Source organism: Pleurodeles waltl, chromosome 11 (genome assembly GCF_031143425.1).
Source record: "Pleurodeles waltl isolate 20211129_DDA chromosome 11, aPleWal1.hap1.20221129, whole genome shotgun sequence".
Classification (NCBI taxonomy): domain Eukaryota; kingdom Metazoa; phylum Chordata; class Amphibia; order Caudata; family Salamandridae; genus Pleurodeles; species Pleurodeles waltl.
In genome coordinates, this window is record NC_090450.1 from 317,242,902 (window position 1) to 317,266,434 (window position 23,533).

The window sequence follows — 23,533 nt, forward strand, 5'->3', positions numbered from 1 at the left end:
TGAGGGTCAAATTTCTGTGTGGGCTTGTGTCCCCCCCGGTGCCCTACAAAACCCCCCTGGTCTGCCCTCCGAAGACGCGGGTACTTACCTGCTGGCAGACTGGAACCGGGGCACCCCCTTCTCTCCATTGAAGCCTATGCGTTTTGGGCACCACTTTGAACTCTGCACCTGACCGGCCCTGAGCTGCTGGTGTGGTAACTTTGGGGTTGTTCTGAACCCCCAACGGTGGGCTACCTTGGACCAAGACCTGAACCCTGTAAGTGTCTTACTTACCTGGTAAAACTAACAAAAACTTACCTCCCCCAGGAACTGTGAAAATTGCACTGTGTCCACTTTTAAAATAGCTATTTGTGAATAACTTGAAAAGTATACCTGCAATTGAAATGATTCAAAGTTCCTAATGTACTTACCTGCAATACCTTTCAAACAAGATATTACATGTTAAAATTGAACCTGTGGTTCTTAAAATAAACTAAGAAAAGATATTTTTCTATACAAAACCTATTGGCTGGATTTGTCTCTGAGTGTGTGTACCTCATTTATTGTCTATGTGTATGTACAACAAATGCTTAACACTACTCCTTGGATAAGCCTACTGCTCGACCACACTACCACAAAATAGAGCATTAGTATTATCTATTTTTACCACTATTTTACCTCTAAGGGGAACCCTTGGACTCTGTGCATGCTATTCCTTACTTTGAAATAGCACATACAGAGCCAACTTCCTACATTGGTGGATCAGCGGTGGGGTACAAGACTTTGCATTTGCTGGACTACTCAGCCAATACCTGATCACACGACAAATTCCAAAATTGTCATTAGAAATTGATTTTTGCAATTTGAAAAGTTTTCTAAATTCTTAAAAGTCCTGCTAGGGCCTTGTGTTAGTCCCTGTTAGCATTTCTTTTAGAGTTTAAAAGTTTGTTAAAAGTTTGAATTAGATTCTAGAACCAGTTTTAGTTTCTTAAAAAGTATTCCAACTTTTAGAAGCATAATGTCTAGTGCAGAGATGAATGTGGTGGAACTCGACACCACACCTTACCTCCATCTTAAGATGAGGGAGCTAAGGTCACTCTGTAAAATAAAGAAAATAGTAATGGGCCCCAGACCTTCCAAACTACAGCTCCAGGAGCTGTTGGCAGAGTTTGAAAAGGCCAACCCCTCTGAGGATGGCAACACAGAGGATGAAGATAGTGACTTGGAGGGTGATTCCCCCCCACCAGTCCTATCTAGGGAGAACAGGGCCTCTCAAGCCCTGACTCCACAAATAATAGTCAGAGATGCTGGTTCCCTCACAGGAGGGACCAACCTCTCTGAAATCACTGAGGATAACTCCAGTGAAGAGGACATCCAGTTAGCCAGGATGGCCAAAAGATTGGCTTTGGAAAGACAGATCCTAGCCATAGAAAGGGAAAGACAAGAGATGGGCCTAGGACCCATCAATGGTGGCAGCAACATAAATAGGGTCAGAGATTCTCCTGACATGTTGAAAATCCCTAAAGGGATTGTAACTAAATATGAAGATGGTGATGACATCACCAAATGGTTCACAGCTTTTGAGAGGGCTTGTGTAACCAGAAAAGTGAACAAATCTCACTGGGGTGCTCTCCTTTGGGAAATGTTCACAGGAAAGTGTAGGGATAGACTCCTCACACTCTCTAAAAAAGATGCAGAATCTTATGACCTCATGAAGGGTACCCTGATTGAGGGCTTTGGATTCTCCACTGAGGAGTATAGGATTAGATTCAGGGGGGCTCATAAATCCTCGAGACAGACCTGGGTTGATTATGTTGACTACTCAGTGAAAACACTGGATGGTTGGGTAACTGGAAATGAAGTGCATGACTATGTTGGGCTTTATAATTTGTTTATGAAAGAACACATTTTAAGTAACTGCTTCAATGAAAAGTTGCATCAGTATCTGGTAGACCTAGGTCCAATTTCTCCCCAAGAATTGGGAAAGAAGGCAGACCACTGGGTCAAGACTAGGGTAACCAAAACTTCCACTGGGGGTGACCAAAAGAAAGGGGTTACAAAGCCTCCCCAGGAGAAAGTGGGTGACACTAGAAACAAAGAAAAAGAGTCCTCTGTAGGCCCCCAAAAACCAGACCAGGTGGGTGGGCCCCGAGACACAACCCAAAACAAAGGTGGGTACCAGGGTAAGAGCTGGGATGCCACTAAGGCATGGTGCCATAACTGTAAACAGACAGGGCACCACACCAAGGACACTTCTTGTCCCAAAAACAAACCCCCTAGCAAAATCCCAGGGGTGACCAGTGTAGCCGTTGGGGATGACTCCTCAGATGAGGAGGTCTTCATAGCCTTCAACTGGAAAAAGGGCCCAACAGGTGAGTTGGAGATTCCAGAGGGAAGTAGACACTTCCACCACCTACTGGTGAATGGAATCCCAGCCACTGCCCTGAGAGACACTTGTGCCAGTCACACTATTGTGCATGACGACAGGCTGGTGTTCTCAAACCAGTACATCCCAGGTGAGATGGCCAGAGTAAGAGTTAGCCCAGACAGGGTCACTGATAGGCCTGTGGCTTTTGTGCCCATAGAAGTGGGTGGGACTTTTAGCTGGAGAAGGGTGGTAGTCAGTACAGACCTCCCCCTTGATTGTCTCCTTGGAAATGACTACCCAGAGGTTAGTCAGAGCCCAAGAGAGGAACTGGTCCAGTGCCAGTCCTCTCCCAAGGATTCTGGAGTGCCTGCCTCTGCAGTAAATGCAAGTAGGCCCCAGAAGAAAAAGAAAAGGAAACAGAGTAGGAAAGGTGGACAACCTTTAGCCAAGGTTCCAGCAAGCCAAGGAGATTCTGCTCCAGTAGGGGAGAACTCCAAAAGTGGCTCTGATAAAGTCCAACCTGACCCACAAGAAGTCCTGGCTAGTCAGGCAACTGTTAAGCCTGAGTGGGTGGCTCCTCAGCTAACAGAAGAAAGAGTGGAAGAAGGGTGTTTACTACAAGATGTGGTAACCCCCCACTCTAATACAGCAGACAGGCACCCTGAACCCAAAGAAGCCTGTAACTTAGCCCCTTCCCTTGTAGGTGAAGAGCTAAAGGTGTGGTTCTGGGCACTGATAGCTGTCAGTGGCCTCTGCTGGGTGTTAGCCTTTATGGCTGCACTATCCTTGGCATGGTGGTCTGACCCCATGCCAAATAGCAAGTTAGGCCCCCTGACCCTGTTGGTCATGGTGGGGTTACTCCAGCTCTGGGTAACCTCTTTGGGTAAGCTAGGGGTGACCCTGGCTAAGATAAGATTAGCAGAGGTGGATACCTCTAACCCCAAAATAGAGAGAATGGGTGAAGACATAAAAAGCACAGACAAGAGGCAGTTCAGACTAGGTCCTATCACTGTGGAAGTGGGTCAGTTCCCCAGAGGGAATGACCTGAACAGGAGGATGTAAGGCAGAGTAGGCCCTGCAACAAACCAGCCTATTTCCTCTACTCTTCCTCGCCTGACAGACTAGGAAGACTCTCCCAGCTTTGGCTGAGTCTCCTGGCCTGTGGGCTGGGGGGGGCTTGTGTAAAGAAATGGCTCCCTGTTGCAGTTACCCCCCACTTTTTGCCTGATACTGATGCTGACTTGACTGAGAAGTGTGCTGGGGCCCTGCTAACCAGGCCCCAGCACCAGTGTTCTTTCACCTAAAATGTACCATTGTTTCCACAATTGGCACAACCCTGGCACCTAGGTAAGTCCCTTGTAACTGGTACCCCTGGTACCAAGGGCCCTGATGCCAGGGAAGGTCTCTAAGGGCTGCAGCATGTCTTATGCCACCCTAGGGACCCCTCACTCAGCACAGACACACTGCTTGCCAGCTTGTGTGTGCTGATGGGGAGAAAATGACTAAGTCGACATGGCACTCCCCTCAGGGTGCCATGCCAACCTCCCACTGCCTGTGGCATAGGTAAGTCACCCCTCTAGTAGGCCTTACAGCCCTAAGGCAGGGTGCACTATACCACAGGTGAGGGCATATGTGCATGAGCACTATGCCCCTACAGTGTCTAAGCAAAACCTTAGACATTGTAAGTGCAGGGTAGCCATAAGAGTATATGGGCTGGGAGTCTGTTAAAAACGAACTCCACAGCTCCATAATGGCTACACTGAATACTGGGAAGTTTAGTATCAAACTTCTCAGAATAATAAACCCACACTGATGCCAGTGTTGGATTTATTAAAAAATGCACACAGAGGGCATCTTAGAGATACCCCCTGTATTTTACCCAATTGTTCAGTGCAGGACTGACTGGTCTGTGCCAGCCTGCTGCTGAGAGACGAGTGTCTGACCTCATGCGGTGAGAGCCTTTGTGCTCTCTGAGGACAGAAACAAAGCCTGCTCTGGGTGGAGGTGCTTCACACCTCCCCCCTGCAGGAACTGTAACACCTAGCAGTGAGCTTCAAAGGCTCAAGCTTCGTGTTACAATGCCCCAGGGCACTCCAGCTAGTGGAGATGCCCGCCTCCTGGACCCAGCCCCCACTTTTGGCGGCAAGTCCAGGAGAGATAATGAGAAAAACAAGGAGGAGTCACTGGCCAGTCAGGACAGCCCCTAAGGTGTCCTGAGCTGAGGTGCTTCTGACTTTTAGAAATCCTCCATCTTGAAGAAGGAGGATTCCCCCAATAGGGATAGGAATGTGACCCCCTCCCCTTGGGAGGAGGCACAAAGAGGGTGTACCCACCCTCAGGGCTAGTAGCCATTGGCTACTAACCCCCCCGACCTAAACACGCCCTTAAATTTAGTATTTAAGGGCTTCCCTGAACCTAGAAATTTGATTGCTGCAACAACAACAAGAAGGACTGCCTAGCTGAAAACCCCTGCAGAGGAAGACCAGAAGACAACAACTGCCTTGGCTCCAGAAACTCACCGGCCTGTCTCCTGCCTTCCAAAGAACTCTGCTCCAGCGACGCCTTCCAAAGGGACCAGCGACCTCTGAATCCTCTGAGGACTGCCCTGCTTCGACGATGACAAGAAACTCCCGAGGACAGCGGACCTGCTCCAAAAAGACTGCAACTTTATCCAAAGGAGCAGCTTTAAAGACCCCTGCAATCTCCCCGCCAGAAGCGTGAGACTTGCAACACTGCACCCGGCGACCCCGACTCGGCTGGTGGAGAACCAACACCTCAGGGAGGACCCCCGGACTACTCTACGACTGTGAGTACCAAAACCTGTCCCCCCTGAGCCCCCACAGGGCCGCCTGCAGAGGGAATCCCGAGGCTTCCCCTGACCGCGACTCTCTGAAACCTAAGTCCCGACGCCTGGAAAAGACCCTGCACCCGCAGCCCCCAGGACCTGAAGGACCGGACTTTCACTGCAGAAGTGACCCCCAGGAGTCCCTCTCCCTTGCCCAAGTGGAGGTTTCCCCGAGGAAGCCCCCCCTTGCCTGCCTGCAGCGCTGAAGAGATCCCTTGATCTCTCATTGACTTCCATTGCGAACCCGACGCTTGTTCTAACACTGCACCCGGCCGCCCCCGCGCCGCTGAGGGTGAAATTTCTGTGTGGGCTTGTGTCCCCCCCGGTGCCCTACAAAACCCCCCTGGTCTGCCCTCCGAAGACGCGGGTACTTACCTGTTGGCAGACTGGAACCGGGGCACCCCCTTCTCTCCATTGAAGCCTATGCGTTTTGGGCACCACTTTGAACTCTGCACCTGACCGGCCCTGAGCTGCTGGTGTGGTAACTTTGGGGTTGTTCTGAACCCCCAACGGTGGGCTACCTTGGACCAAGACCTGAACCCTGTAAGTGTCTTACTTACCCGGTAAAACTAACAAAAACTTACCTCCCCCAGGAACTGTGAAAATTGCACTGTGTCCACTTTTAAAATAGCTATTTGTGAATAACTTGAAAAGTATACCTGCAATTGAAATGATTCAAAGTTCCTAATGTACTTACCTGCAATACCTTTCAAACAAGATATTACATGTTAAAATTGAACCTGTGGTTCTTAAAATAAACTAAGAAAAGATATTTTTCTATACAAAACCTATTGGCTGGATTTGTCTCTGAGTGTGTGTACCTCATTTATTGTCTATGTGTATGTACAAAAAATGCTTAACACTACTCCTTGGATAAGCCTACTGCTCGACCACACTACCACAAAATAGAGCATTAGTATTATCTATTTTTACCACTATTTTACCTCTAAGGGGAACCCTTGGACTCTGTGCATGCTATTCCTTAGTTTGAAATAGCACATACAGAGCCAACTTCCTACACCATTTCACTGCATTGAATCACTCTGCTGAATCTTTACAATGGGTGGTAATTGAAAAGATCAGTCATAACCCTTGTGGGGGGTGATTTGACAAGGACTTTGAATTTAAGGGAATGTAAATGGATCCATTCTCTGAACTCAGTAGAGAACGGCCTGAATGAATACGAGGAAATTGCTAGACAAACTGACAATTTGGCTAATGTTTGAGATAGATGATTTGGATAATATATTGAGACGTCATCCTTAACTAGAGATTTACCTTGGTTATGCATAATGACCTTACGGTTTATGCAATAGTTGGAAATGATATCAGATAGCTAGAAATAGGGAGGAATATCAACTAATATTAACAGGGCATTACGATATAGATGAGGAGTGCCTTACCAAAATATGGATCTGGTAGTGTTTTTAACAATGTATCTGTTGGATGTATAGGTTTTTGAAAGGACGTTGGAAATATGTAAATAAATTCACATTGTAAGTATGTACTTGTAAACGTGGGTACATGAATATATTTGGTTCGTTTTGATAACGACTTGGATATGTATGTGGTTGATTGTGGAATCAGCAGGGGGGACTGTGTTCCCGTTGGATCTTGGACTTGAGGATGCGATGAGATAGAAGATGAGCCTGTCGTCTGTTGTTTGCTTGTATAATAAACACGGGCATGTCTTTGATGAGAGTTTGCTTGGATATGCTTTTAAGTGACTTAAAAAATAGACGAGCTATTATATTGAATGGTTTTAGAATGACCGTTTTATGTTGTTTATGTGATATAATTGATTAATGGCTGCGGTAGAGAGAGCTACGGACTTGGGACGTTTGTCTACTTTGTTAAAAGGAGGCGGGAACATTCTTTAGATGCCTCGAGACGTCACGCTGGGCACGCACTACGGGAGGCCTTATAAACGCGCCTTTTGAGACGCTTCGGTTTGTTAAGAAGCGATCAGAAGACGCGTTTGAAAAAAGACGGAGACATCCCCGGAGGTACACGTTTCTCGTGTTTGAGCGTGAACGTGGGGGTTTGGTATTTATGACTTGCACTTTGTTTAAAATAGACGGCTCGGTTTATTGTGGTATAAATAGTAACAGTGTGGTGTATATAAACATAAGAACGAAGTGGACAGTTTAGAGTGAAACTTTGGCCATGTAACCAGAGGTATGTTAGGTTTTTCTTAATCTCATAGAGGGAGGCCCTTGTTGGTTGGTTTGGTTTTACCGATTTGTTTATATTTCTGTGAATGACTGATTTGTGGGTCGTTTTAATAGGTGTAAGGGAGAATGGCACATGTGGTGTATTAATAAGGTTGTGTTCTTCAACATTTTACAATGTGTTTGTCTGTGAGGCTAATGTGTAATGATTAGATCTAAGGCTGTTTGGGAGTATATAGTATGAGCCGGTTTATTGCATGTAGTAGGAGTTCATAATGTATGTGGTTATTTTTTAGATTGAATTGGATGAATGTTTGAGACGGCATCTATGGGAAATATTGGGAATAAAATATAAATAGGTAGGTGTTTTGATTGGAGGTGAGTCCCCTTTTATCTTTAAGAATATAAGTTGTCTATTTAGGATAGGCATACATTTGTTTGATCCGTTATGTTTGATTTTTGTAGATTTTACTGTTAAATAAGAACACTCAACAAGTAAGAGTGTCAGAAAATACGATAGGGTAAGTGTTTCTGGAGATTGAGGGCAGACATAGGTGATAATGTTGTGTGTTTCAGATTTCTGATTGAGTCTTCGATATTGTTTTTAGGGACTCCCATCTGTTAGTCCTGAAGAAGACCCATTATGGAGCAGTGATTTGGCCCAGGATGTAGAGGGGTCGAAACGTCGACGTATACATATTTCAGTCTGGATTAGTTTTTACGTAGAGGATTGAGGAAGGACTTAAGAAAGAGATTCAGATTCTTTGAGGATTTGTTATTGATTCAGTGCAGTGAAAATAGAACCAACCGGCTGCCCATTTTCTTTTTATAATGGGATACTGATTATTCTTTGTTCACTTTTCACCACAAGCACTTTTTCATCACTTTGGTTTGTCCTTCTTGTTTTTTCATTTTGTGATGGGTTGTTCTTATGAAGAATGTAGAGAGCTGTGTTTTTATTGTTGATATGTAAATAATTAAAATTATTTCTTTCTTTATTGGTTCATCTATGCTGCTTTGGGCTATATGTAAATAATTTGTGTTTTCCCTTGGGGCATTGTAGTTTTTTGCTATCCAGTTTCTAATCAGCCCTTTGGGTTTATGGGTTACCCTCAGTGGTCTATAAGTGCTGGGGTGATAAAGGCAATCTTTGATGTCTCTGAGATTGCAGAACATGAAGCAAACCATCAAGACCTTGGGGTCACCCTGGGTTCAGGTGACAGGGGTCCAGTCTTTCCTCAGCAAGACAGAGATTAGCAGTCAGCAGGGTAACTCCTCAAAGCAGAGAGCAGTTCTTTTTTGAAAGCAGTCCAGCAGAGGGGAGGTCCTTGTAGAACAGCAGCCCTTAACCCTGGCAGAGGTCTTCACAGGTCCAGTGGTGTACTGATTTAATAGGATCAGAAACCCAGTTCTTATACCCAAATGTGGTTTTGAAGTGGTGTTGACTCCAAAGAAGGGTCACTGAAGTGCACAGAGGTCCTCCCTTCCTCAACCCTGGCTTCATACTATCAGTAGAGGGTAATATGCCCTTTGTGTGTGGACAGGCACTCCCTATTCAGGTGGGTCAGCTCCCTTCCACTCTTCCTGGCCATCAGAATGCAGATGAATGAAGATGAGTGCTCAGACACACCTAGCTTCCCTGTGTTTGTGGATGTCTAGAGGAAATGCTGTCACCCATCTCAGACATGTATTGCAGACGGGCTGCAGGCACAGAGGTGTAAGAGCAGAGAAATGCCCAGTTTCTAAAAGTGCCATTTCTAAACTAGCAATGTTACATCCGACTTTACCACTAAAGAGGATATATCATTACCATTCCAATGATATGAAACATGGTGCAGTTACTCCTTTCTGATTAGGAATTACAAATTAAAAGTATATTACAGAATTCTCAGTGCTGGTTTATGAGGAGAGTAGGCCTCACAGTAGTGAAAAACGACTTTGGGAGTTTTTCACTACCAGGACATGTAAAACTTAAAAGTACATGTCCTACTTTTTACTTACATAGCACCCTGCCCTATGGGCTACCAAGGGCCTAACTTAGGGGTGACATATAGAATGAAAGGTGAGTTAAAGGTTTGACAAGGGTGTAAGGATTTGGGGTGTACTATATGGTATGGCTGGTAGTCCTACCGTAAAGTGCACTCACAAATACCGTCTTAGGTCCAGTCAGGTATGTTTACTTAATCTTACTTTAGACCCTGGGTAGCTGTGGCTAGGAGCAGAAAGACTTAGCAAAGGAACAATGTGTAAAGCATTTAAAAACACCAAACAACAGAATATGAAAGTCACATGACACAAAAGAAACAAGACACCATGTTTGAAAAATAAATCATATTTTTATGAATACTTAGAGATCTTAATCATCAAAATCTACTATAGATTTTTAGATGAATAAATAACTTTAGTGTCATATGCAAACATGCACCGGTCAATAAAAACTGTGAAAACTTTTGAAAAGTTTGGAAAAGTTAGTTCAGGAACTCCAACCCGAGTTAGGTGACCAAGTCTGGCAGGTCAGTGGTCCAGGAGGCCAGAGGGGATACTTTGGACAGTTACCTAGCCAGCAGTGTGTTTTTAGAACAAGATCCAAACTTTACAGGATGACCGTCATATACAAAAATGGAGTCGTCCTGATGCTGAGAGATGCAGGCTCAAAGATGCTCAAGGATGCTCCAGATGCTGTGCGGGCCACAGTGGCGAAGTCTGGTCGAGTCCAGGGTCTACAGGTGAGTGGGGGAGACTATGTCCTTGGAGTTTGGGGTCCCACAGAGTCCTCTCGACAGGGTTCTAAGGGCAGCTGATGCTGACCTTGCGCTTTTGCAACACAGATGTCATTGTGCAAATCTTTGGATGAGGTGGTGTCCCTCTGGGGTGACAAATCTGGTCACAATAAACACTCACAAGTCCAGCAGACATGGGTGTGCCTTTTGGCTATCTCCAAATTGTCCTTGGGGGTGCCCAGCGTACAGAAGCGGCAATTATTCTACAGTGCAAGTCAAGGCGACTTTGGCTCCTGCAGCTTTAATGGCCCCGATGCTGTTCTAGAGGGCCAGGCAACTCATACTTGGAGACTCTACTTTGGTCTTGGGCCGGGGATCAGAGATTCCTCAAGCTAGGCATGCTCCTGTGTCGCACCCTCTCTTTGTGCACTCCCAACGGGTGCAGAGTGGTCTTTCACTCATCCTCTTTCCAGATCCAGTGAGTATTGAGGTGAGGGTCAATGTTCCAAGGCGCCATATCTTTCCCAGGAAATAACTCTGAGGGGACCATGTGGTCACTAGCCAATAGGCTACTGGGTCCCCTTCTAGCTTGTGAAGTACTTCCTATGATGTGTGGCATTTGGCTATCCTGTAATGCCACATTCTTGCATCCTTCAAGATGGCACAAACCTTCCTTGGTCGCACGCACTTTAGCACTGGTCAGCAGTGGTAACGTTCTAAGAGTCTTAAAGCCGACAAAAAGCTACAACAAAAATGTGAGACAAACAGGGAAAATGTTTGGGGGAAGACGACTCAAAGGCTTATGGTTCAACACCCACATTACTAGAGTAAAGAAGACTAACCAATAGAATATTCCTGTTGATCTCAAGGCCCCAGAGCATCCTTCAGCATCCTCACCATCCTGCATCCCCAGCATGAGGACTACTCAACAAAGTCTATGGCTGTCTTGATATAAAGTGTGGAACTGGACTGTAGGCTGATTTAGTGACCAAGTAACTGTCCAAATACTGCTTACTGGCCCCCCTGACCTTGTCCCTCTTGAAGTTGGTTCCCCAACTCAGGCTGGAGTAGCCAAACACAACTAGTTCAAACTTTTCAAAATTGTTTAATGTTTTCACAAGTTTCCAGACCTTACAATTACCAGTGCTTGTTTACACTTTGGACTAAAAAGCTGAGATTTACATTCTACTCAAATGTCGATATCTCCAGTGAATTTTGATCATTGTGGTGTCTAAAAATTCATAAAAATAAATCTATTTTTGGTCAAGTGCACACGCGCTTCCAACCTGGTGTAAGTATTGTGGACCTTTAACCATGCCCATCACTTTCAATCATTTGTGGGCTGGCATTTCAAAAATCGCTTGCAAAACATTGGTAAATGCTTTATGTTTGTCCTGCCTGGGGGAGGTTTTGGTACTGCCTTGTAGACTGTCCTTGTTACATGAATTACTGCACGAGTGCAGATATGTTTTACTGTGAGTGAACTACTTTTTTTTCTTATGTGTCTTTCCTTCGTGCTCATGGCGGCCATGGTGCTTCAAATTGGCTCACACTACCGACACCCAGCACCGCCCGCCCACCTCAATGTCATGTTCATGTTTGCCTGTCCCCAAAACCCCTCCCACATCGTTGCAAGTTGTTTGTTCCAGTGTCCATATAGCGTTAACGTAGCTCAAAGGCACAGTCCACTTCACACGAATTTCAGTACAAACCCAATCCCTTGCCACAGTCTAAGTTGCTCTGCAGTTCTACATCTTTATATGTTACCAATACACCTAAAACCATGTCACAAGCTAAGCGACTTATTAACTATTAACATACTTAAGAAACAAAGACCATTCTGACTCTGATTTAACATTGCAGACCAAAGATAGAAAATAGAAAATTGAAGAAACAAGTCCCATCTGATACAGAACCATATTTCTGTGCCTTTGACTTCTGGTTATACCGAATACTGTGGGAAGTTTGCGAGTTTGGCCGCTCAGTGTGTGTCCCATTCCCACCGTCCCCATCCTGACATCCGAGGTTAACAAGGACTTCTGTGGACCCACAATTGAGCTCGCCAATGGCCTCAGAATCCCCATGATAGGACTGGGTAAGTGTTGCAGGCAATTAATTTAGGTGGGCAGGGACCCACCTGTGATATTAAGACCCCCCCAACCCTTCCGTTGTTGCTGTGTTAATGTTAATTACAACAGAATTCTGTGCACTCACAGCCCTGTCAAGTTACCCAGATCTATGCGTGATTGCTGCTCAACTCCTGTTTTATTTTCTTTGAATTCTGGGACTTGTAGTCTTGTTTTATTCCATTATAAAGCAAGATTAAAAATGTTCTAGTATTCACAACAAGAATTTTGAATTCTATTAAGGACACAGAGGTGAGGATTATGGTTTCTCTTTCTTTACTGTCAAAAAACACAGCAGCCAGTAAAAACATTACTACATTTTCCATGAAACCCTAACAGTCGTGACCCACCAATCAGGGCCCACCATATATATACTCTATAGTCTTTAACAGACATAGGCCCTCATTACAACATTGGCGGTAAATGCCGCTTACCGCCGTGCAGAAGACCGCCAACACACCGCTGCAGTGGCGGACTTCCGCTACAGCTATTACGACCCACAGGCCGGAATCCGCCAAAATCCAGACACCCACACAAGTCCGCCACACCAAAGGTCAGTGATAAACTGGCAATAACAAAACCGACACCGTCACGCCAACAGGAATACGAATACACTATCACGACCCACGAATCCACGCAGGGTTCTTTCAACCGCGGTATTCCATTGGCGGTACACACTGCTGTGCTCAAAATACACACACATTTACAAAACACAACCACAATGGACAATTCAAAATACACACACCTGATACACATACACACACCACTCCCACACACCCAATACAATATAAAACACACACCCACATTACCCACAAACCCCTACGACAAAAATTGAGAAAGAAGCACAGAGAGAAACACCACTATCAACAATACTAGCATCCACAGGCACACACCATCATCACTCACACAACATCCACGCACCTCAGACAACACAAACAAACACATCCCGTCACACATCACAACACACACCACCCTACACATCACCCCCACCACATCATGGCACCGCAAACACACCCCAGGTTCTCTGAGGAGGAGCTCAGGGTCATGGTGGAGGAAATCGTCTGGGTAGAGCCACAGCTATTCGGATCACAGGTGCAGCACACCTCGATAGCTAGGAAGATGGAGCTATGGCACAGAATCATAGACAGGGTCAATGCAGTGCGACAACACCCAAGAACACGGGATGACATCAGGGAGAGGTGGAACGACCTACCGCGGAAGGTGCGTTCTGTGGTCTCAAGACACCAGATTGCAGTTCAGAGGACTGGCGGCCGACCCTCACCTCCTTCCCCACAACTAACAACATGGGAGGAGCAAGTCTTGGCTATACTGCATCCTGAGGGCCTCGCAGGAGTAGCAGGAGGAATGGACTCTGGTAAGTCAAATCTTAACTATTACATCCCCCACCCTACCTGCATGCTATCACATACCCCACCCTCACAATCACCCCATCACTTCAACACCTCACATATGGCCCACTATCACAACCCACACATCCCAATACCAAGCCCTGCATGCAACAACAAAGCATGGACACCCATCACCAAAGCATGTCCACTACAGATACCCACACAGACCACAAACCAAGTAGCACACAAGGTCCTAGACAAGAATGCAAGCACTGGAGTACAGGGTCACCCACCCATTGCATACGATGGCACACACAGTTGCAAAAATCATGCCTTTACACCCCTGAAGGACCCCTACCCAACGTCACCGGACAGGAGGTTCCAGACATGTCCACTGCCCCCACAGGAGAGGCCCACAGTGATGACAGCAGCTCTGTCCAAGTGGATCAAGATGACCAGCCCGGCCCATCTGGGACCTCGGGACAGTCGGTTCCCCTCACACTGGCACATGCCACCACAGAGCCTCCCCCCTCAGGAAACACCAGCACAGAACCCTCCTAGCGGGCCCATCCCTCTGTCCCCAGGACACGTCAAGCAGCAGTGTGTCCACCACTACAGGGAACCCAGGCAAACCCACCAACCCAAGAAAATCAGGGACCTGGGGGCAGTGGCAGTGGGCACACGGTTCAGGGGACGGAGGCACAGGATAACAGGGGAACTGGGGGGACAGCTGAGCGACAGGGGGAGGACAGGCCCAGGGAACCCACTCTCCATGAGGCCCTCTCCAACATCATGGGGGCGTTCCATCATTCCCAGGAGACAATGACAACGGTACTGGCCAAGTTTCGGGAGACCCAGCGGCTGCAGGAGGAACAGTATCTGGGGATCAGGGAGGAACTTAAGTCCATCAACACCACCCTGGTCACCATTGTAGGGGTGCTGAAGGACCTTGTGGACACCAGGAGGGACAATGTGGCACAACAAGGGGCCCCTGACACTAGCCTGGATGATGAACAGCTCACCACCTCCGCCGGTGCTAGTGGACAAGAGGCAACACCACAGGACCACAACTCCAGCACCCCACCCCCTGCAGATGGAGAACCATCCCGCTAACGGCCCCTGAGATCCAGGACAAAGACAGAGAACAATGCCAAGACCCCCGCCAGGAAATGAGACCATCCTGAATGTCATCCTTCTGTCCCACTTCGTCACCCTGTCCATCCATCAACTGCCCTATCTTCACTTCCTATGCCACTTTGGACAATGCACCTGTGAAACAAATAGACTGGACTCTGCCATGGACAATCCTCCACCATCACCACTGCCCATTTTAAAACCCCGTCTCCACTATTTTGCACTGAAATAAACACCCTTGAATCACAAAACAATCTAGAGTCAGTCTGTGCTTTCACAAATGTGTATTTGCAAAACTAAGGAAAATAGCAATGTTGATTGTATTGTCAACATACCTATGTCACACAGCTCTAGTCCATGAGGTAATATAGCAGAGGTCACACAGTGGGACCCACATCTGTGAAATGGAAAGGCAAAGTGACAAGTCAGGGTCCATACACTGTGTGAAAGTGAAACTTATGATAGGTCTAACAATTGTATGAGATGTGTGAGCCAGTGACATCTTCTTACCTGTGTCTCACTGGAAGTATTGTTGGATAACTTTGTTTCTGTTGTCGAAATCCTACTCTTCTGCCTCCTCTTCTTCACTGTCCACAGGCTCCACAGCTGCCACAAGACCTCCTTCTGGACCATCCTCCTGCAGAAAAGGCACCTGTCATCGCAAAGCCAGGTTGTGCAACATACAGCAGGCTGCAAAGATCTGGCACACCTTCTTTGGTGAGGAGTAGAGAGAACCACCTGTCATATGGAGGCACCGGAGCCTGGCCTTCAGGAGGCTGAAGGTCCTTTCTATCACTCTCCTAGTTCGTCCATGTGCCTCATTGTAGCGGTCCTCTGCCCTTGTCCTGGGATTTCTCACCGGGGTCGGTAGCCATGACAGGTTGGGGTAACCAGAGTCACCTGAAAATATCGAGGAACAACTGTTAGACACACACTAACCTTTAGAGACAACCCCAGACCCAGACAACTATTCACAGGGTATCGGGTCCTTGTCCTCACCTATTAGCCACACACGGTGCCTCTGGAGTTGCCCCATCACATAAGGGATGCTGCTATTCCTCAAAATGTAAGCATCATGCACTGAGCCTGGAAACTTGGCATTCACATGGGAGATGAACTGGTCGGCCAAACACACCATCTGCACATTCATTGAATGGTAGCTCTTCCGGTTTCTGTACACCTGTTCACTCCTGCAGGGGTTACCAAGGCCACATGTGTCCCATCAATGGCACCTATGATGTTAGGGATATATCCCAGGGCATAGAAGTCACCTTTCACTGTGGGCAAATCCTCCACCTGAGGGAAAAAATGTAGCTGTGCATGTGTTTCAGCAGGGCAGACTACTCTGGACAACACGTTTGAGAACATAGGCTGGGACATCCCTGATGCAATGGCCACTGTTGTTTGAAAAGACCCACTTGCCAGGAAATGGAGTACTGACAGTGCCTGCAGTAGAGGGGGATTCCTGTGGGATAGCGGATAGCTGACATCAGGTCTGGCTCCAACTGGGCACACAGTTCATGGATTGTTGCACAATCAAGTCTGTATGTGACTATTACGTGTCTCTCTTCCATTGTAGACAGGTCCACCAGCGGTCTCTACACCGGAGGATGCCGCCATCTCCTCACCTGCCCCAGCGGATGTGCTCTATGGACGAGAACAGCGAGCAGAGAGTCAGCCAACACTGAGGTATTAAAAAAATGTTTATTGCACACATTTGTCAATCCGCAATGTGCGTGTCACTGTGTGTATGCAAGGCCTAGATAGGTGTGACGCACTTAAAATTAATGCCATGTGGCCCCCTGAAATGGCGGCTGCCTGACCTGTAAGGTGGGACGAGGGGATATGAGGTAACTCCGCTGGCATTGTACACCGTCGCGGTAGGCGGTCGAAGACCGCAGCGCAATCCTGCTTTGGTTAACATTGGACCCTATGGGTCCCAGGAGCCAATGACGATGTACGCCGGCTGTGACGGTACGCACTGCAGCGGACCTGACTGCCATTTTCTGTCTGTTCACTCACTTGATACCTGACCTTCGACAGGAGAGGACCTACACTGCAAGTGCTGCTGTGACCTCAGTCTGGAAGCAACGATGGCTCATGTGTCTGGGGAAAGGGCACCTGCCTTCACTTCGGAGGAGTTGGAGAAGGTAGTGGATGGGGTCCTTCCCCAGTACACGCTACTCTACGGTCCTCCAGACAAACAGGTGAGTATACTGTGAGCATGCTGTATCAGCAATGCCTGTTTGGAGTGGTGTGGATGGAAGATACAGGGGGGGTGACTGAGGCCTGCATGAGCAGACGATGAGTGTATGTGCGTCAGGGCAAGTGTGGGAACTTGGGTCAGTGACTGTGACAGTCCGGACGGTCCTTTTTCCCCTGTACTATTCCTGTAGGTCCGTGCCCACCAGAGGAAGGATATTTGGCGTGCCATCACCAAGGACGTCCGGATCCTGGGGGTCCACCACAGACGGAGCACCCATTGCCGTAAAAGATGGGAGGACATTCGCCGCTGGAGCAAGAAGACGGCGGAGGCCCAGCTGGGGATGGCCTCCCAACGTGGGAGGGGTGCCCATCGCACCATGACCCCCCTGATGTACCGGATCCTGGCGGTGGCCTATCCGAAGTTGGATGGGCGCTTGAGGGCATCACAGCAGCCACAAGGGGGTGAGTACAGTCACATCCATCCGACATTGCGCAAATTAAGAGATGTCTGGGTGGGGGTGGTGGGCTGTGGGTTCCCCTAGGCCAGGGCGAGTTTTGTAGGCAAGGTCTCTTCGTGAGGCAGGCTATGTGGCACCCCAACCCCACCAGTGGTAAGAGCCAACTATACCTAGTCAGGCTCCTGTGACTTCTATGTGTGCAGCAATCGGACATAGGCCTTGTACCCCATGTCCCTTTGATCAATTAGGGAACTCTAAGTGCATGGCGTAGTGCACAGGGCTGCTGTGTCTGTAGTGTCTGCCGACGGTAGTGGTATTGTATGCACTGAACATGTCTTTCTTCTGTCTTTCCCCCACCCTTTTTGTGGTCTCCCTGTTCTTCTGTGCATTAGCATCATCAGGCGGAGGAGCAGTGGCACCGGAGCAGGAGGGAGCTGCATCCCACATGGAACTGGAGGGCGAGACAACAGAGTCCGAAGCCACCAGTGGGACGGACGGCGAGGGGAGCTCCACGGCGGGGACCAGCGGTGACATCAGCGACAGCGACTCTTCCTCTGATGGGAGCTTCCTTGCGGTGGCGGGCCCCTCTGTGCCCCCCGCATCAACAGGTACAGCCGCCACCCCCCCACCCACACCGCCCTCCCAGCAGCCCCTCAGCCTGTGTCCTGTGGCTGCTCACCCATGAGGGTGGGCATCTCCTTCACCCCAGGCACCTCAGGCCCTGCCCCAGTCAGCCCTGCTGCCCTCAGTGAGGTGGCTATTGACCTCCTTAGGTCCCTCACAGTTGGGCAGTCTTCCATTCTGATTGCCATCCAGGGTGTAGAGAGGCATTTGCAACAAACAAATGCATACCTGGAGGGCATTCATTCTTGCCAGGCAGCCCAACAGAGAGCATTTCAGGCTCTGGCCTCAGCACTGATGGCAGCCATTGTCCCTGTGTCCAGCCTCCCCCCTCCAACCTCCTCCACCCAGACCCAATCCCCTGTACTTCAGCCTATCCCAAGCACACAATCAGACCAGCATGCACACACCTCGACACACAAGAGTGGCACAGGCAAACATAAGCACCACACATCCCACAGGCACTTACACAAGCATCATACCATGCACACATACCAACATCCACTGCCTCCACTGTGTCCCCCTCCTCCACGTCTCCCTCCTCCTTCCCTGTCTTGTCTCCACTCACACCTGCATGCACTACATCTTCAGCCACTACCTCCATCACCTGCACACCCATCACCACACACCGCTCACTTGCACTCACCACCCCCACTACCATTCACACATCCACTGTGTCCTCTCCCAGTGTGTTTGTGAGCCTTCCTCCCAAAGTACACAAACGCAGCCACACACCCACCCAACAGCCATGCACCTCACAACAGCCTCCCGCCCATGCACCTTCACCCAAAGTCAGCAAACGTACACCTCCTACAACCACTACCTCTTCCTCCACTCCCAAACCCACTCCATCTACCTGTCCTAGTGTGTCTAAAAAGCTTTTCCAGTCTACTATTGACCTCTTCCCTACACCTCCCCCCCAGTATGTCCCCTAGGGCCTGCCTTTCCAGGTCCCAACCCAGCACCTCAGCCACCACATCACCGGGCACAGTGGTGCCAGCAACTGCGGCCTTTTGGAGTGCGCCAAGCATCAGGGCTGCCAGTGTTCCATGGAGAAAGGGCAAGGACATTCCGCCGCCTCCAAAAGTCAAAAAGTTGCCCACATCCCGGAGGGAGAAGGCGAAAACACCTGCCACCAAAGGCTCAGGCAAAACAAAAGTGGATAGTGGAAAGACAGCTGCACCACCATCCGAGGTGGGGAAGGGCCAGAAAATCAAGGGCAGGTCCACGTCGACGCCAACATGCACAGCGGACAAGACCGCCACCAGCACCGTCACCTGCACCGCAGTCACTGAGCCAGCCACCATCATCGCAGTCACTTAGCCCGCCACCAACACCGCAGTCACTGAGGCCACCACCAGCACCGCCGCCACAAAGACCGGCACCAGCACCGCCGCCACAAAGACAGCTGCCAAAACCGATGCCACAGAGCACGCCCCCAGCACCGATGCCACAGAGCCCGCCGCCAGCACTGATGCCACAGAGCCCGCTGACAGCACCGATGCCACAGAGCCCGTCACCCGCACAGAAGCCACTAAGACCGCCGCCAGCACCGATGCCACTGACACCGTCGCCAGCACCGCCAGCGGCCCCGTGACATCCTGAGCCAGTCACACCAACGCACACATGGCTGCCATCCCCAGTGGTCAGTCGTACAAGGCTGGTGGTTAGTTCCAGGAGTCTGGGCAGCTTACATGTTGCACCACCGTCAGTGGAGTATCACATCCACTACCTCAGCCCTTGGCAGGATGAACCACTCTGGGCACAAAGCCCACTCCAGAACCAGTGGAGTATCACATCCACTACCTCAGTCCTTGGCAGGATGAAGCACTCTGGGCACAAAGCCGCCTCCAGAACCAGTGGAGAAAGGCATCTACTTGAGAGACTGTGGCTTGGCACTCCCCAGGATAAAGCAGTGGGCAAACCACCCACTGTAAAGACTTGTGAGACCTTGGCTTTGCGCTTCCCAGGATAGAGCAGTGGGCAAACCACCCACTGTAAAGAATTGTGAGACTGTGGCTTTGCACTCCCCAGAATACAGCAGTGGGCATGGAGCCCCCCTCGTGGAGCTGGCATCGTGCACTCATCCGGCTGAGGTGCTCCCCCCTTCCCTTCCCCCTGAAGTGCCTGTTTCATTTCAATCTGATGCCCCTGCAGTGTTCTCTCCATTTGAAGTCTGGTATTGAGTGTGGACCTCGCCCATGCTTTTTAGGCCCAGTGGTCCACGGACTATGAATGGTGCACTATCCAGACTTGTGTAGTTGGTGTACATAATTGTATATACTGTATTTAAAGTTTTGACTAATGGATTTTTATTTATTACATTCGTTCAACTCATTTCCTTTTGTCCTTGCATTCTTCCAGGGGGGCTGTGGGGTTTAAATGTAATGTTGCAGCATGTATTTGTGTGTATGTTGTTGTGGGTTTTGCGTGTTGCGTGTGTGTGTCACTCTCTTTTCCCTCCCCCTCCCCTGTGTTGTAGATGCAGTACTCACCGAGGTCGTCGCCGCCGTCTTTCGTGCTCCTGGTAGAGGAGCAGGAATACCATTGCAGGGAGTATTTTGAGTTCTGGCTCCATGGTGTCCTGGTTCCTAGTGGGATATGGAGAGGTGAGTGTTTTCCCTTCCAAGTCCTGTTTCCGCTGTGTTTTTGTTTGTGTTAGTTCCGCCCCGGAAAAGGTGGCGGATTGGCCTCTCATAATATGTGGGCAGTACATTGTCTTCCGCCTGTCTGTTGGCGGTGACCGCCGCAGTGTTTGTTTCTACCGCTGTGGCGGTCAGAGTGTTAAAGTGGCTGTCTATGTTGGCGGTTTCCGCCATCGTCGTGATTCCATTTTTTTTACCGCTGGCCTGTTGGCGGTCTTACCGCCGCTTTAACACCGGTTGCCAGGGTTGTAATGAGGGCCATAGTCTGTACTCTTTCTTTGCTCATCACAGTCCAAAGATAACCCATGAAAACTAGAACCAATCCCACCAACCAAAGTAGCCGCTAGAACCATTCCGTGCTCTCCTCCTTGATGAGTGGCAACGAACCAGCACAGCTGGTGCAACTTAGAATCAAATCTTTTTCACTTCAGAACTTCCATAAGAATTCCACTGTGACTTCTTTATTTAGGTTTCTCATGTGCAAGAAAAATAATGTTGTAACATCTAAAACTAAAGCATAATGCATCTCGTTAAATTGGGAGGGAAACAATTTATCATAACACAATATCATAATGATAATAAATTTACCCATGTCTTGGGTGGGATAATCCTCACCTCCGTGTCCTTAATAGAATTGAAAATTCTTTTTGCTAATGCTTGAAAACTTTTGATTCTATGTCAGGACCGGAGGCTTTGGATTATGATAGTTTAAAGCTGAGCGATAACGCCAGAAGCAACATCCACAATGGGTTTGTGATAAAACAATTTAAAAGTAGAATCTGATGACCAATCTGCCACCATCAGAATATCTTCTAACTTTGACCCTGAGACAAAAGCTTTTGAAGCCATAGCTCCCTCACAGAATGAGGCCCAAATATGGAAATATCTACCCCTGCTTCTTGCAATAACCACCTGACTCATCTTGCTAGAGTCGCCGAAGAAACAGGACCAAACGGTTTCTGTAGTGAGATCAACAATTGGTTAGAATGATCTCTATGAAATTCAGGAGTAACATCTTTGTATACTCTTATGCAGTGCACCACACACAATTTAGTATTGTCTCTAGAACTCGGAAAACTAATACATTTAGAATTTGATTTAGTGCTTTTAGAAATATGAAAAGAAACCCCAGTTGGGGTAAAAATTGTACCTGCAATGTCCAGAGCTTTGACATCGGACACTCTCTGACACACTGTCAGGCAAAATAAAATCGTCAATTTAGCCGATAATTGTTTTCGTGAAAGATCTTCATTCGCTGGCCAGGCTAGTAAGAATTTTAAGACCACATTAACTTCCCAGAGAGATGAATATTTTGGGAGAGGCAACCTTACCATATGTATGCCGCGCAGGAGTTTACAGTTTAAAAGATGCTCTCCAATTGCCTTACCGTCAGTGTGAGGGTGTTTGCCAGAAATGGCCGACCTAAAGGTGTTGATTTTTCTGTAGGCTAAACCTTATGATATTGAGTGAGACAAAAAATTGGCAATCATTTGCACTGAGGCCCCCAAGGGATCCACACTTCTCTGACTGCACCAATCCAACCATTGTTTCCAGGCAGAGGCGTAACTCTTATGTGTACTAGGCACCAGGAATTGAGGGAGGATGAAACTAGTGTTATCCGAAATTTCTGAGATTTACTCTGGTTCCCTGAAATCCTCCACGCCATGAGCGACAATTGCTCCTCTAGAATTAGAGGATGTGGATGCCACATCGGACATAAAAATAGATCCTCCGACTGCAGGATTTACACTGGGAGAGCACAACACTGATTCAGTGCCACCGGAAACCATAATTTGGCTCTCCAGAATGGGGTTTCTAGAACCATCTCTGCCCTTTGACAAAGAGCCTAGGAGAGAACCCGGTGAATCATAGAAAAGGGAAAAAATGCATAGCTGAATTCCCCCATCTAGGATTGAAGAAAGGAATCCAAACTGACTGCTAGAGGTTCCGGACTCCAACTGTAAAACCATGGAAGGTAGGCATTCAGGCAAGACGCAAATAGGTCCACTGAGCATGGACCCCAAAAGTGATCCAGGAACTGGAATACTCTGGGATGCAATCGCCAGTCGCTGGGATCCCTGAGATATTGAGAGTTCCAGTTTGCCACTACATTCACCTTCACCGGAATATACTCTGCTGTTACTAAAATCTGATGTTCCAGACAGAAATGCCAAAAATCTTTTGCAATTTTCGCTAGAATCCAGGACTGTGTTCCCCCAAGTTTGTTGATATACCTTACTGCTGATATGTTGTCCATCCTCAAGAGGATACAACATTTTGTCTTGACCGGATATGGTGTCTTCATTGCAAGGCACCCCGCCAAAAGTTCGAGACACTTGATATGTAATTGAAGTTCCTCCGGGGACCAACGTCCTCCCTTCTCCAACTGACGACATCTGGCCCACGGGGCCATCTGTTGGCATATGACTCTATGACTATTTCAAGAATTGAGGCAAAAATCTCCTTACCATTCCAAGCAGCCATATGAGCCAACCACCATTGATGTTCCGTTCTGGCTTCCTGCGGCAAAAACAATCAGTTCCAGGTAGAAGAAATCTCTGCAGAGATGTAGAATCTTCAACCTCTGTAGAGCCTGATAATGTAAAGGACCCAGAAATATGGCTGGGATGGACAACTCTAGGAGGCCTACCAATCGGGCAAGTACCTTCAAAGAAATCAAAGGAGCAGACAAAGCTTTCATCAATTCCTTCTTGATAGCTAGTCTCTTGGTCAGAGGGAGTTTGAGTGGAGCTAAGACCGAATTTATGAAGCCCAGAAAGGATATATTCTGGGACAGATCTTACTGGGATTTCTCTATGTTGATAATGAACCCCAGGTCCTGAAGCAGCTGAATCCTCCAGGAAAGATGGAGAAGAAGAAGAAGATGTTTTTCTTGTGCCATGAGGAGGATA